The sequence below is a fragment of the Dermacentor variabilis genome, chromosome 7 (genome assembly GCF_050947875.1).
Source record: "Dermacentor variabilis isolate Ectoservices chromosome 7, ASM5094787v1, whole genome shotgun sequence".
Taxonomy (NCBI): domain Eukaryota; kingdom Metazoa; phylum Arthropoda; class Arachnida; order Ixodida; family Ixodidae; genus Dermacentor; species Dermacentor variabilis.
The window spans coordinates 133,766,061-133,780,574 of NC_134574.1; positions in this window are offsets into that span (position 1 = coordinate 133,766,061).

Genomic DNA, 14,514 nt, shown 5'->3' on the forward strand with positions numbered 1-14,514 from the left:
ACTGCAGGAACGGAACAATGATTTTCGAAGACGAATGCAATGTTATCCGTACAACGTCTCATTGCTTTGGCGGTTAACACCTTCCACCGAATTATTACGGTTATTCGGTTATCCAATGGTGCAACACACGCCTAGCTAGTTTACGTAAACGCAGCATGAAGTGTACTACTTCACGCCGCGCAATATCGCGCCAAAAATTTATTGAAACTACTTTCTTCGCAATTACTCACCGAGAAATAATGCCAACAAGCACTTTATATTCTGCTGAGAAAGCACTGCCTATGCAAAGTACCTAAGCACTGCTCGGTACATGTAGACCGAAATTGCATTTCGACTGCTCTCTGACTAGCGGCAGTGTGCTTCATCTCCTCGCATACACGAAAGTGCTTTACAAGCGAGCGATTCAAGAATTTCACCTTAGTCGCTAGGTTCTGATCATGATCTACAGATATTTTAACATTTTAAACCTGCATACTTCCCTTCTTTCTATGTTTTTATGCTTCCCTGCTATTTTATGCAGTCGCTTTCGATGCGTCATAAATTAAGACCGTGCTTCCCGACCCCTCTCATCTTTTTCCCAAATAAACAGTAAATTTGCACTCGTTTGCGTTGCTTTCTTATTAGCATTCTATTTGATATTGCGCTTTATTTAATTGGGAGACCTAGTCAACTAGCTCAATTAGCCAGCGAACCCACTAGGGAGGTGTTTTCTAGCCGATCTTATTTGAAAGTGTGCAGAAGCTACTAATAATTATGAAGAATGTTTTTCTTCGCCAAATCATGAAGGCAAGGCATGAGGACATGCTATATTTTAGCGCTGTCGCAGTAAAACATGTGACAAAACTCTAGCAATGTCCCAAAATATCAGACCATCTTGCTTGAAATCATTAGCGTGAAAAACAAAGTATGCAATAGTGATGGCTAACCATTAAAAGACCAATGGAAACACATTAAAGGCAGCATGTGTTATGCGCGTGCGGCCTGCAGTGACACCGATATGGATGCCGATGTTGTGTTTCGTGCATTGGGTAACTGCATAGAAATCCCAGCTTGTTGACACCACCGGAACTCCAGAAACATGGTGAAACAAGGGTAGTTTAAATCATCACCTCTATTTAAAATAATAAAGAGAAGTGTTTTTGCGCTTCTTTTTCTTGTTGTTCTGAAATTGCACATATTATTGATAACGTGTTTTCTTTTGCCTTCGTGTTTTGATGACTACTATAACTACGTTTGTTAGTTTTGTACAGAACACTTGGACATCCAAAGGGACATGAATAGAAACTGCTTACGAATATTTTCGTAAATTTTCAAGAATACTTATTTTGTAAGTAAACTTCAATAAGTATTGTCACTGTATTTTTTTTCTCAACATGTCATCACTTGTGATCATCTTTGAACACCATTATTATTTCAGAAACGAAGATTAGCAGGTTCTACATTTCGGTATCAAAATCTAGCTAATTCTAGTTATTAACCAATAAATCATGGCACCAGAGAACTCAAAGGGTATATAGTTTACTCTATCCAATCGTTCAATTACAAAGCAGCGTGCGTAGTTGCGTTGTTGCGGCCCATGTGTTGCTTTGTTCGTATGAGTCACATATACCACAAGAACTATATTTTTTTTACATCGAAGCTGTTAAGAGATAGTTCTCTCAGGATTGTGTCTGTCTGTAGACACAAAATCTCAAAGATAGTGCAATGCCAGGCTGACTCGCGGCGGAGGTGGAACCGGCGTTCAGCACTCCTCATACGTGAGACAATCACGAAGCTAATACAACACCGGGCCGATCCGCGGCAGAAAGAAAATTGGGTTTTACGGGTCAAAACCACTTTCTGATTATGAGACACACCGTAGTGGGGGACTCTGGAAAATTTGACCAACTGGGGTGCTTTAACATGCACCTAAATCTAACTTCAACGGTGTTTTCGCATTTCGCCCACATAGAAATGCGGCCGCCGTGGCCGGGGTTCGATCCCGCACCCGCGGCGGAAGTGCAGTTCACCATTAGGTTCGCCGGTCATCGTTCGTCACTGAGTGGAAGGGCACTGACTTCAAAATTCTTTTAGGGGGGGGGGGAGGAGCACTTAAATCTTTTTATCGCTGTCATGGCGACGTCCTCATGATCGTTAAGGCTGTAGTTATCTTTTATACACCGTCGTATCTCTTACTGTGATCGTCTGCATGCCATGCCTGACGCAACGCCGCCGTGTTCTTCCTACCATAGTCGCCATTATCGTAATTATACGGCATATCTTAGGGGTAGCAAATGAAGTGAAGGTAGGGGAGGACAATCTGAGACACGTGTGGAATTAAAAAAATTGCTGCTCTTCACGGTTGCTGAAAGAAAAAGGTCTTTTAGAAAAGAATTTTTAATTATGTGGAAATACTGATTTCGCGGTACTGGTTGAAAAAAAAAAGCCAGCTGATCATTTTTCTATCTGCTATTGAAAAGGGGAGGCAATTGTTAACCTATGCAGCAGCACTATGGTTGAAAGAACTGATACAAGAAGAAAATTCCAAGCAACTTAAAGACAGGTAAGAAGAAACATTCCCTTTTCTGCTTTAGCACAAGTCACAATAGCAGTAAAGTGCACGCAAATGCAGCAATGCCTTATAGAATTGTCCCCCTTGTACAGGCAAGGTTTTCAGATTCAAGTGCTCTGCTAAGCGCGTCGAAAAGGTGACCCAGTCCTTTAAATTTTTTAGTGTTCGCCAAGTATTAGTAATGACATTCGCAGAAACGACAGAGCATTAGCTACACTACCACGCCTTCTACTCTGGTATGCCAGTCAACAAAATATATGCGTACTCTTTCGGTGGATTTCGATTTCGCATCAGGAGAAATGTTGATTTACTGAAGGTACTGCATTTGCATTTCTTACGATGTTTATGGCCTCTACGGGAATTACACGACATGCCATACAAAACTGGATAACGGTAACAAGTTCTCATAACAAAGTTTGAAAGTGTTGTCCGAAGGTGGACAATCGCACCTGATAGCAATATTTAGCATTTCCTTGCGATTCTTTGACGATGTACGAATAATACGTGGACACGACAGAGCACGAGAAACAACTGCTGTTGCGCAGTGGGTAGCCTATATGTCAATCTTTCGACAATACAATACAAGCCGGCGACAGCTTCGTTGTCGCGTGGAAGGGGCGCGAGGCGCACAATCGCCGCACATGTACGCATTGGGAAATATGGTTTTGTCAAGAGATATGCCCCACGCATACATCGCGAATATTCCCTCTTTCTTCGCCATGCTTGCGCTGGGATTTGTGTAGCTTGTGAGCATAAAGATATTACCAGCAAACAATAGCATCAGGGGGAGCAACTGAGATTATGATGAAGCGAGTTGCGCAGTATCTCCAGACAGGCGCAGGACCTCCAGGGGCATTCCAGATGGTTCAATGGCTGGGGGCCGCTAAGGCCAGAGAATGCCTGGGGAACTGTTCGCACGGAAAACCAAAACTCCGCAATAGCGCACAAATGACCTTACGCGCCCAAATCCTGAGCCATCCCACATTCCACCTTTGGCACCGCACTGCCCGTTTAGTGTCTTGGGGCGCCTGCAAAGGTTTACAAAAAATGGCATGGCGTTTGTACACATTACTCGCGCAGATGCAAATGGTCATACCTCTACATGAAGCATGATTGTGAAGGCACAGGTTCGCCACGCCGTTGTGCTTCCCGTACTATCCGCGCGGCGGTGATGCACTCACGGGACTTGCACTTTGAGCATGTGTACGAATACACAACCGGAGACAGTGTCCTAGCGGGTATCAAGCGTTTCACAATGCTTGCCCAAAGCAGAACCGGACCAGCTACGTTACAGGTGTCGTACCTCGATGGCGCATGGTGCCTTCCATGTAGAAACCGTCGGCGTTACTTTAGCGTCCAGTAAAATGACTAGCTTGACTTACCTTAACAGTTACTCTCAGTTTCCTTGAAATCACTGTGCTTGCAAAGGTGGGATATGGACACAGCTCCTAAATATGCACGCTAATGTCCGGGCTCGCACACCGCTCATGCCCGCAGCAGAAGCCAGAGTGCTGCCTGGCTCCGGCAGAGACGATTAGGTAGAGCGTGATGGGATGGAATGCAGGAGTGCTCTGAACGGAATGCAGGGCAATTCCGAAGGGATCTACATAGTCTATATGTTAAGCTTGTTTGACAGAGTTGATCTTGCAAGCCGCTACTAAGCTTGTGTAACAGCGCCAAATTCTCACATTTTATCGGGATGAATTCATTATTCAGCGAACAATACTAGCTTTTATATAAATTTTACGGGGAAATCTGAAGCATCCGCAAGCCTGTCAGGGTATAACCATTGGCCAGAAAAAGTTCATCTAAGCCCATTTGAATTCCCGGCTATCACATTTGGTACATTAGCCAGCAATCACATATTTCTCCGGACTTGCAAAATGACGAGCTTTTACTTACTAGCCAGGAAATAATAATAATAATAATATTTGGGGTTTTACGTGCCAAAACCACTTTCTGATTATGAGGCACGCCGTAGTGGAGGACTCAGGAAATTTTGACCACCTGGGGTTCTTTAACGTGCACCTAAATCTAAGCACACGGGTGTTTTCGCATTTCGCCCCCATCGAAATGCGGCCGCCGTGGCCGGGATTCGATCCCGCGACCTCGTGCTCAGCAGCCCAACACCATAGCCACTGAGCAACCACGGCGGGTGAGCCAGGAAATAATAGCGATAACAAGGTAAATGTGAATAATTCAAATGGGGAAAATTATACTTTTCTGATGTGCGTGAAAGATAAAAGATGCAGTGTAAGGGAAAGGAAGATCTGATATATTTAGGATGATTTGTATTTTCAATTACCTGTTGTCTACATCTCCAATACCTTGTGTAAGACATTAGCGAATAACACCGAAGTAGATAGACATCTGCTATACAAAGCTCTGGCAAACCTAGCGGCATATCAGAAAAAAATGTGTTACTTTACACAGCTTCTGTGTAAATTATTTCGTGTGGCAATCTATGACCAGAACTGAGCCTTGTGCCAACAAAAAATCCATAATTATCACTACCTTTGACCATGTACAGCTAAGCAAGACACTATAACGACTTTCGTGTTAGTATCTTCGTTTACTGAGCATTCCCTCGCTTCGGAATTGTATATGTAGCTTTCAGTGATTCCGGGCCCATTTGTGACATAACCGTTTAAGAATGCCTACACACAATAAACGCCAGGCATGACTGAAGCACGTACTTTTCTCATGGGCCTTAAGTGCATAGGCTATTTCCTTACTAACTGTGGCGTCGTTGTGCGCACGACAGCTTGCTTTTTATATGTAGGCGCTACCACTGCTCAATATTTTTTGATAAAGTTATATCGCGGCCCTTCATTTTAATTATAAAATAATTTATAATTCCCTTCCTGATTCTATAATGAGAAACCTGATTTGCTGTTCACACTTACCTCCCAAGCTTAGTCACTTCTTTCGTTCTACTTTGTGTGCTTTTTGAGGACACTCCTGAAATATATTTTTTCTTGATGCTCAGAAAAAAAAAGAAATGAAGCGCCGGTAACGAAAGTTCAAGGAAAAGTGAAAAATACTTGCTAGCTGCTGTATGGGCACATACATCATCACGTTGAAAGCTGCAATATCAGCTTGGAAAGATAGACTTTTAGAAATATATTTGTGTTTTTTTTGCTGATTCATGAATAATAGAAGGAGACAGCTGCAAACATTCGTATAGCTCATAAATATACATTTGTATTTTATTTATTAAAAATGTATGAGGAATAGAAGGCAAACTATGGAAGCTGTGCAGTAGCTCACAGGAAAACATTCAGATAAATGCAGAACTCGCTTTCTCGCATTGAACACGGCTTTGGATTTAGAAACACGGGATGAAATACTTCCTCTACGTTTTTATTATGTGCTTGCTCGTGGGCCTTAATATTCTAGAAGGTAAGTTCGGACGGCTATTACAGGCCATAATTCACAGCAATCATTCATCTGCTGTATAAGTTGTGTTTCAGGGGCAGGGCGGGGGGGGGGAGGGTCGATACCTAAATTTTTGATTTTGCGTCATAACTAAAGGATATTGTTGGTATTTATCGCGCGATGCATATTGTCTTTTATCTTCATACGTTAGTAAAAAGAGTGTTCTAAGTAGTACAGAAGAATATTGCCTCTTGGGCAATACATGAAATCAAAACACATCACTTTCAGAGTTAGCTTCATGACCTAAAATCAGTAGCTCTGTATATGGTGCTCCCAATGCACAACAGATAATGTCGATATAGTACAATGCTCGCTATATTTTGTGTAGTAACGTTATGAACAATTCGCTAGTCAACGGCACCGCACTCCCTTCAACTATCTAAGTTAGATTCTGAGTCACTCGTAGAAACTGCCACTTGGAGTGGTGGCTCCAAGTGGCAGTTTCCAAGAATAAGATATAGTCTACGTGAGCCTGAGTAACGGAGTATGGATCTGCGTAGGGAGCTCGCGCCTATGAGCTGTAAACTGGAAGGTTTGCATTAAGTAAGATAAAGCGTAAATACATACGGTCTTATATTTGTTTTATTACAGGTAGTAGAAGTATCATTTCAAAAGAAATTATGGGGTTTTACGTTAGAAAACCATTTTCTGATTATAGGCACGCCGTAGTGGAGGACTCCGAAAATTTGGACCAACGGGGGATCTTTAACGTGCACCTAAATCCACATGGGTGTTTTTGCATTTCGCCCCCATCGAAATGAGGTCGCCGTGGCCGGGATTCGATCCGGCGACCTCGTGCTCAGCAGCCCAACAGCATAGCCACTGAGCATTCACGGCGGGTAAGCACCATTCAGGAAGCATATATCCACGAAATGATGTAGACATTCTACGTTCGTTTGCAATGAGTGTGTTCCGCACGATGCGGTGAGTAGGTGCAGCCCAAGTGCGACGATCCTAAATGAACATTTTGTGCGAGCAATACTCCTAGCCTCGAAAGGCTGTCAGCAGGAGTGGGGTACAAGATGCATAAATACATAGTACAGACATTACATGTCTTGCATAGCGTCGCTCGCGCAATTATATATATATATATATATATATATATATATATATATATATATATATATATATATATATATATATATATATATATATATATATATATATATATTGTATTGGGTAATTGGCATGTGGCACAGTGCGGACTGCCACCGCTGCGCCGCGAGACCCAAGCTCGGGCTGTTGATGCGAAGCGCTAGGACTCGTGATCTAGAGGTACTTGCGGTCTCTCGAACGAGCTGCAATAAACCCCACTTCATTTGGTGGAGCTGCGGGATAACCTTGAAAACTGGAACTCTGAAGCCGGACGCTACCGACTGCTGCGACCGTGCCTGACGAAACTATCCAGGAAGATGCACCATAGCCTCCGACAGTCACCGTTTCCAGTGCATTGCCCCAGCGTGATTCTGTCATCTTTAGCGGCACCGATGATCATGACGTGGAAGATTGGTTGTCATCTTACGAACGGGTGTGCCAGCATAACAAGTCGGACGCCGTCCCCAGGTTGCACAACGTGCTGTTTTACTTAACCGGCGTCGCGAACCTCTGGTTCCGAAACCACGCACACGATTTCAAATCCTGGAGGAGATTCAAGACAAGTTTCATAGAAGTGTTCGGGCGCCCCGCTGTGCGCAAGCTTTGCGCAGAACAACGCTTCCGGGGGCGCGCGCAACATCACGGTGACACGTTCACAAGTTACATCGAAGATGTCATTGACCTGTGTAAGCGCATGAATCCGTCAATGGCGGAACAGGACAAGATAAAACACATTATGAAAGGCATTGATGAGGACGCATTTCAAATGTTGTTAGCGAAGGATCCGCGTAAAGTGGCCGAAGTTATCAATTTGTGCCAAAGTTTTGACGAGCTACAGAAACAACGTATCTTAGCTCGGCGCCCATTGCCTACGGAAGATTCGTTAGCAGCATTGGTTATTGGCGACAACCCCACAACTTTGCTGATGTAAATAAAATAATTTGTGCGCAAGCAGGTCTATTTGTGCGCAAGCAGGTATATTTTGCCGACAACGGAGAAGCCTTCTCAATATTTGGCTCCAGCGATCCGACAGGAAATTCAAGAGCAAGTGACCGAAACTCTTCCACCTCCATGTCCGCCGGCTCCCGTGGCCGCGCCTCTGACGTATGCTGAAGCCGCTGCACGGGCCCCTCGTCGGCCGGGATTCTCTCCTCCGACTTCAGCGCCTCTCCAGCCGGTGTTCTCTCATCCGCCTTCGCCTCGCCAGCCGGTGGCTCCCTTTTTCAGCGCACAGCAGCAAGGTACAAATCCTTAGCGCACTGCTGACAACCGCCCAATATGCTATGCCTGCGGTACACCGGGACATGTAGCGCGCTTCTGCCGCCGGCGCTTGCCGGCTTTCGTGGGCACCACGCGACCGCCTAGCTCCGGCTTCCGACCATTCCGTATGCCTCAGCGACCACCGCCGAAGTCTACGCTGCTGACGACATACCAGCACCGCAGTCACAGCTCTACAGTACTCGTCGCTCGCCTTCCCCTCGTCGGCGCTCACTCTCACCTATGCGTCGTAGGCCCAGTGCCAGTACTACTGAGGCGGAAAATTGATTTACGCAGTTCCTGAGGCATGAACTCCGTGATCGTCAGAACATCAAATTCCTCGCTTTTCCCCCGCTAACGTTATTGAAGTGTCCGTTGATGGCATCAAATGTCTTGCGCTCGTCGATACAGGTGCTGCTGTATCCGTGATTAGTGAGAAACTCTGCCGTGAATTACGGAAAGTGACCAGGATGCCTTCGGTACTATTGCTTAGAACAGCCAGTGCACAACAAGTTCAGCCAGTCGCGATGCACACTTCCAGGGTGCTGATTCGATACACTTTGTATTCGATTGATTTCTTTGTGTTAACTTGTCGCTACCACGATGTGAGTCTCGGTTGGGATTTTCTGTCGCGCCATCACGCCGTCATTGACTGAGCTGGTGCTGAGGTTCAGTTGTCTGTTCTGTGCGATTTGCCATCTCACGACTTTCAAGTTCAGGATGTTACCAGGATCTGTGTAGCTTCAGATACTGACCTTCCCCCTCACAGCGCGGTATGTGTCCCTCTTTCATGCGCATCGCTTGCCGAAGCGACAGTCATGTTTTCACCCACTGCCGTCTTCATTCGCCGCCAGCCTATATTGTTACCTTTCTCCCTCCTCACAGTTCACCATGGGGCTGCAGAAATACTGATTTCTAACCCAAATTCGTACACTTTGGCTTTGCACTCCGGCGAGACTATTCGTACCATCCAGATGTGGACGCTGACGTTATTGTGCATTTCGCTGTTCCCGACGACGTGGATACTGCCAACGTAACAGCACTGGCACCCCATGTGCCATCTAACCGAGTGTCACCGGATGTTTTTTGTCGCTCTATTGCAGATGACCTCGAGCCGACATAACGTGAGCGGCTTATTGCTCTTTTAAATGATTTTCACGCCTCTTTTGGCTGCAACCAAGCATCATTAGGCCGCACAAGTACCGTCTCTCACCACATTGATACGGCACATCACGCACCATTACGCCAGCGTCCGTACCGCATGTCATCCACCGAGCGTCGTGTCATCGCCGAGCAAGTTGAAGACATGCTTGAACGTGGTGTTATCAAGCCATCCTACAGCCCTTGGTCGTCTGCTGTAGTACTCATTAAGAAAAAAAGATTGTTCGATTCGTTTCTGTGTGGACTATCGTCGCCTCAACAACATTACACGAAAAGTTGTCTATCCTCTACCGCACATAGATGACACCCTGGATTGTCTTCACGGTGCCGCATTCTTTTCTTCTTTGGACTTGCGATCGGGCTATTGGCAAGTGCCAGTGGATGAATCCGACCGCTCGAAGACAGCTTTCATTACGCCTGATGGCCAGTATGAGTTTACAGTAATGCCATTCGGCCTCTGCAATGCACCCGCGACATTCGAAAGGATGATGGACAATATCCTACGAGGGCTCAAATGGAAGACGTGCTTGTGTTATTTAAACGACGTAGTACTTTTCTTCCCTGATTTCACCACTCACCTCTCTCGTCTACGCGAAGTCCTTACTTGCCTTACCACCGCCGGCCTTCAACTTAACTTGAAAAAATGCTGCTTCGGAGCCCGCCAGCTGACCATACTTGGACATGTCGTGTCCAAAGACGGCGTCCTTCCAGACCCTGACAAACTTCGTGCTCTCGCAGAATTTCCGCGGCTGACTATAGTGGAAGAGCTCCGAAGTTTGGTTGGTCTTTGCTCTTATTTTCGACGCTTTGTGCGCAATTTTGCCTGCATCATCGCTCCCCTGACGAAGCTCCTGGCTGGCCCTGGTGACCTTTGCGACTCGACTCTGGCATGTGACCAAGCCTTCACCACTTTGCGTCGTCTGCTTACCTCACCGCCTATTCTACGCCACTACGACCCGAGTGCACCAACTGAAGTTCATACCGACGCCAGCGGCGTTGGTCTTGGAGCCGTCCTTGCTCAACGGAAGCCTGGCTTTCCAGAATATGTGGTTGCATATGCGAGTCGTGCTCTCACGAAGTCAGCATGCAATTATTCTGTCACGGAAAAAGTATATTTGGCTATAGTTTGGGCCTTAAACAAATTTCGCCCTTACTTGTACGGCCGTCCGTTCACGTTGTGACAGACCACCACGCACTCTGCTGGCTTGCGTCACTGAAAGACCCGTCGGGGCGTTTTGGACGTTGGGTTCTTCGGCTCCAAGAATTTGACATTCGCGTCATTTATCGATCCGGGCGCCAATATTCTGATGCAGGTGCGCTCTCCCGTTCGCCCATGCGATCCGACGAAACGCCACCTTCATCCATAGAGTGCCCGGTTGCTACGCTTGCTGTTACTGACATGCCGTCTAAACAGAGAAAAGATCCGTGGATTGTGTCTGCCATTGACATTCTTAGCAGTTCATCAACGTCTACATGCCCTCGAGCCCTTCGTCGCCAAGCCACCCACTTCGTGCTACGGGACGCCATCTTGTACCGCCGAAACTATCAGCCAGACGGTCGCAAATAGCTGCTAGTCATCCCTCGCCATTTTCATTCCGACGTATGCTCGTATTTCCATGCAGATCCAAAACAAGCTCATGCTGTCGTCCTGAAAACCACGAGCGGCACCGCCAGCGGTACTACTGGCGCGGCATGTATTCTTATGTCCGCAAATACATTCGCTCATGCGTAGCCTGTCAGCGACGCAAGACATCTTCTCATACGACAGGCCCTCTGCAACCTTTACCGTATCCTGCACGTCCTTTTGATCGGGTTGGCACTGACCTTTATGGGCCTCTTCTATGCAATGCTAACAGAAATCGTTGGATAATTTTCGTAGTAGACCACCTCACAAGATATGCTGAAACTGCTGCACTTGCTACGGCTGCTGCTCGCGACGTCGCCGCATTCATCTTACGACATTTCATATTACGACACGGCGCACCGCGAGAACTGCTCAGTGACCGAGGCCCTGTCTTCTTGTCCGAAGTTATTAATGAGCTACTCACCGTGTGCCGCGCTATTCACCGCATCACTACGGCGTATCACCCACAAACGAACAGTCTAACGAAACGATTCAACCGCACTCTTGGGGACATGCTCACTATGTATGTTGCGTCTGATCATTCCAACTGGGACGATATCCTCACTTTTGTGACGTACGCGTACAATACCACCGTTCAGGCTACCGCAGGCTTCTCACCATTTTTCCTTCTTTATGGACGTGAACGATCCACTACCCTCGACACCGTACTACAATATCACCAGGATGCCTCTGAATTCACCCCTCTTTCCGAAGTTGCGCGCCATGCTGAAGAGTGCCGCCAACTGGCTCGCTCGTTCACGTCGGATACCCAAGGAATCCACAATAATCGCCACGACCACGATCAGCCCACACAGACCTTCGCCGTGGACTCTCACATCTGGCTTCGGCTGCCCTTCCAAGCTCCAGGCCTTAGCCCAAAGCTTGCTCCGAGATATTAAGGTCCGTACCGGATCGTCGCGTGTACTTCGCCTGTGAATTATGTGGTCGAACCGGTGACGCCATCTTCGGACAAACGCCGTCGTGGCCGCGAGACCATTCACGTCAGGCGCCTGAAGCCGTACCACGACCCCCGTATCGTACCATCACCTTAGGTCACCAGGATGGCTCCTCTTCGCCGCGGGCGAAGTTTTAGTGGGTAATATGCATATGGCACAGTGCGGACTACCACCGCTGCGGCGCCAGACCCAAGCTCGGCCTGCTGATGCGAAGCGCTAGGACTCGTGATCTAGAGCTACCTGCGATCCCTCGAACGAGCTGCAATAAACCCCATGTCAATATATATATATATACTAGGACTAGTTTCCTCTACACATACAAGGCAACAAAGGACATTTTTACATCTAATGGAGAAAACCAACAAAAGAACTAGTGTTTTCTGGCTCACTAAATTGTCCACCGGTGAGCCTTCAGGGCTGAAACGAAGGCAGCCGAAGACAAGCGTACCGCAAGGGTGGCTGGAAGTATGTGCCATTCTCGCACCGTTCGTGGAAAGAACGAATATTTAAAGACACCGTTTCCACAATAAAATTCTCGCAGTTTTTTCGGGGTAGTGAGAGCGTGTAATTCGTTTGGTGACAGACTGAACGGAATCGTCTTTTGTTGTTCCTATTTTATTGTGATTGACTAGCTACAGGTACTGCAAACGATCAGCACGGTGCCGGACTGTAAAGAATCCAGTTCAGCCTTCTCACCAAAGCACTAGCAGATGTGCGCCAAAAGTATCTATTGTAAATATATTTGACCAATTTCCTTTGAAATATTGTCCAACTGGATATTATTTTCTTTCCTGTACGGGTCCCACACTATTGACGCATATCTTATTATTGGTGGCATAAACGTTTTATTTTCATCAGTTTATTACCTTGTGGAGCCTGTAGCAGTGTTTGTCTTGGGTACTCAAGTTTGCTTACTGCTTTTTTATTGATATAAGCAATATGCTCGTTCCATCAAAAACCCGAGGTAAATTTGACCCCTGAATGCTTATAAAGTTTTCCTTCAGATAATAGGTTTCCATTTAAAATGTAATCAAATTGCAATGGTAAAGCTTTTCTAGTAATTCTCATGAGAACTGAATTTCTTTGGTTAATTTTCATTTGTCCCCAGGTCTCGCATCACTTTTCCATGTGATGAAGTGCTTGATTTAATTGGAACTGGTCGTGATGGTTATGAATATTGTGGCAATTTATGCAGTCATCTGCGAGTAGCCTAATTTTGGCCAATACTTGAATAAAAATGGCATTTATCTCACGATCCACATGGGTTCGTGAACAAGGGAGGGCTCGAGGCACCCTCCATTAGACGGACGCTCCGCAGCGTGGTGGTGCTGAACGACTACTGACCGCCGAGCAGCGTGCTCGTCAGTGTTTATTGCAGTGCGGTGACCAATGTTGCCTGCCGAGCTTGGCAGGCCACCGAGCCTGGCGGCGAACGAACATTATGCCTGAGGGGGCGTCACAAGCTTGCTACACCCCCTTACCCCCAGTTTGTTTGTTAAATAAAAGAAACAAACGTCATGTTCATAGCACAATGGTCTTGCCTTCGCCCCATCCAAGTCGACGGTGCCTGCTACCGAGGCGAGTAAAAGTCCAGTGGCCTCCGCCGTCGAGTACTCCGCCTGGGCAACGGTGCTGACGGGCTGGGTGTGGCACCACCGTGTGCTGCCTGGACCAGCCTCGCTCCATCCGGAGGGTCCGTAGTGGTTGGCCTTGTGAGTGGTGCCGGGCTCGACACCGGTCCAACGGGTGCCGCACCACTGGCAGCGGTTGCCGTCTGGTGCGGGGACGAGCAGCTGGTGCTGCCGCTAATCCTCCTGCAGGTTGGAACTCAGAAGTGGCAGTCGAGGGTGCTGGCCAGGTCCCGAGGCGAGGCCTGACATGGTCGGCATGTCTGTGCCACATGGCCCCGTCTGGCACGAGGACGAGCAGGAATGAGAAGCTGGCAGGAGACACCACCTGTCCGGCAGACAAGGGTGAGCCAAGACGGAAATTCCAGGCGAAAACTGGAGCCCCCGACTCTGGCAAAAGCCCTCTTGCTCAGCAGTCAGCTTCTGCTACAGCTGCTTCAAGAGCACTGTGGATCGGAGGTGCGGATGCACGACATCCAAGGGTGTCTTTGACCATCCGACCCAGCAGGAGCTCACAAGGAGCACGGCCAATGACATCGTGCGGCATGGTCCAGAACTGAAACAGTATCCGGGCAATCTGCGTCCTGAAACCCCCGTCTGGCTCTTCTTGAGATTGTCTTTGATGGTTTGCACCACCCGCTCGGCTGCACCATTTGAAGCAGGGGGGTACGGCGGAACCATCAGCCGACGCATTCGGTTCTTCGTCAGCCAGGCCAGGTACTCTGTGCTGGTTAAAGCAGGACCATTGTCCGACACCCTGACATCCGGCAACACCTGGGCGGCGAAAACCTGTCGTAGGTCGCG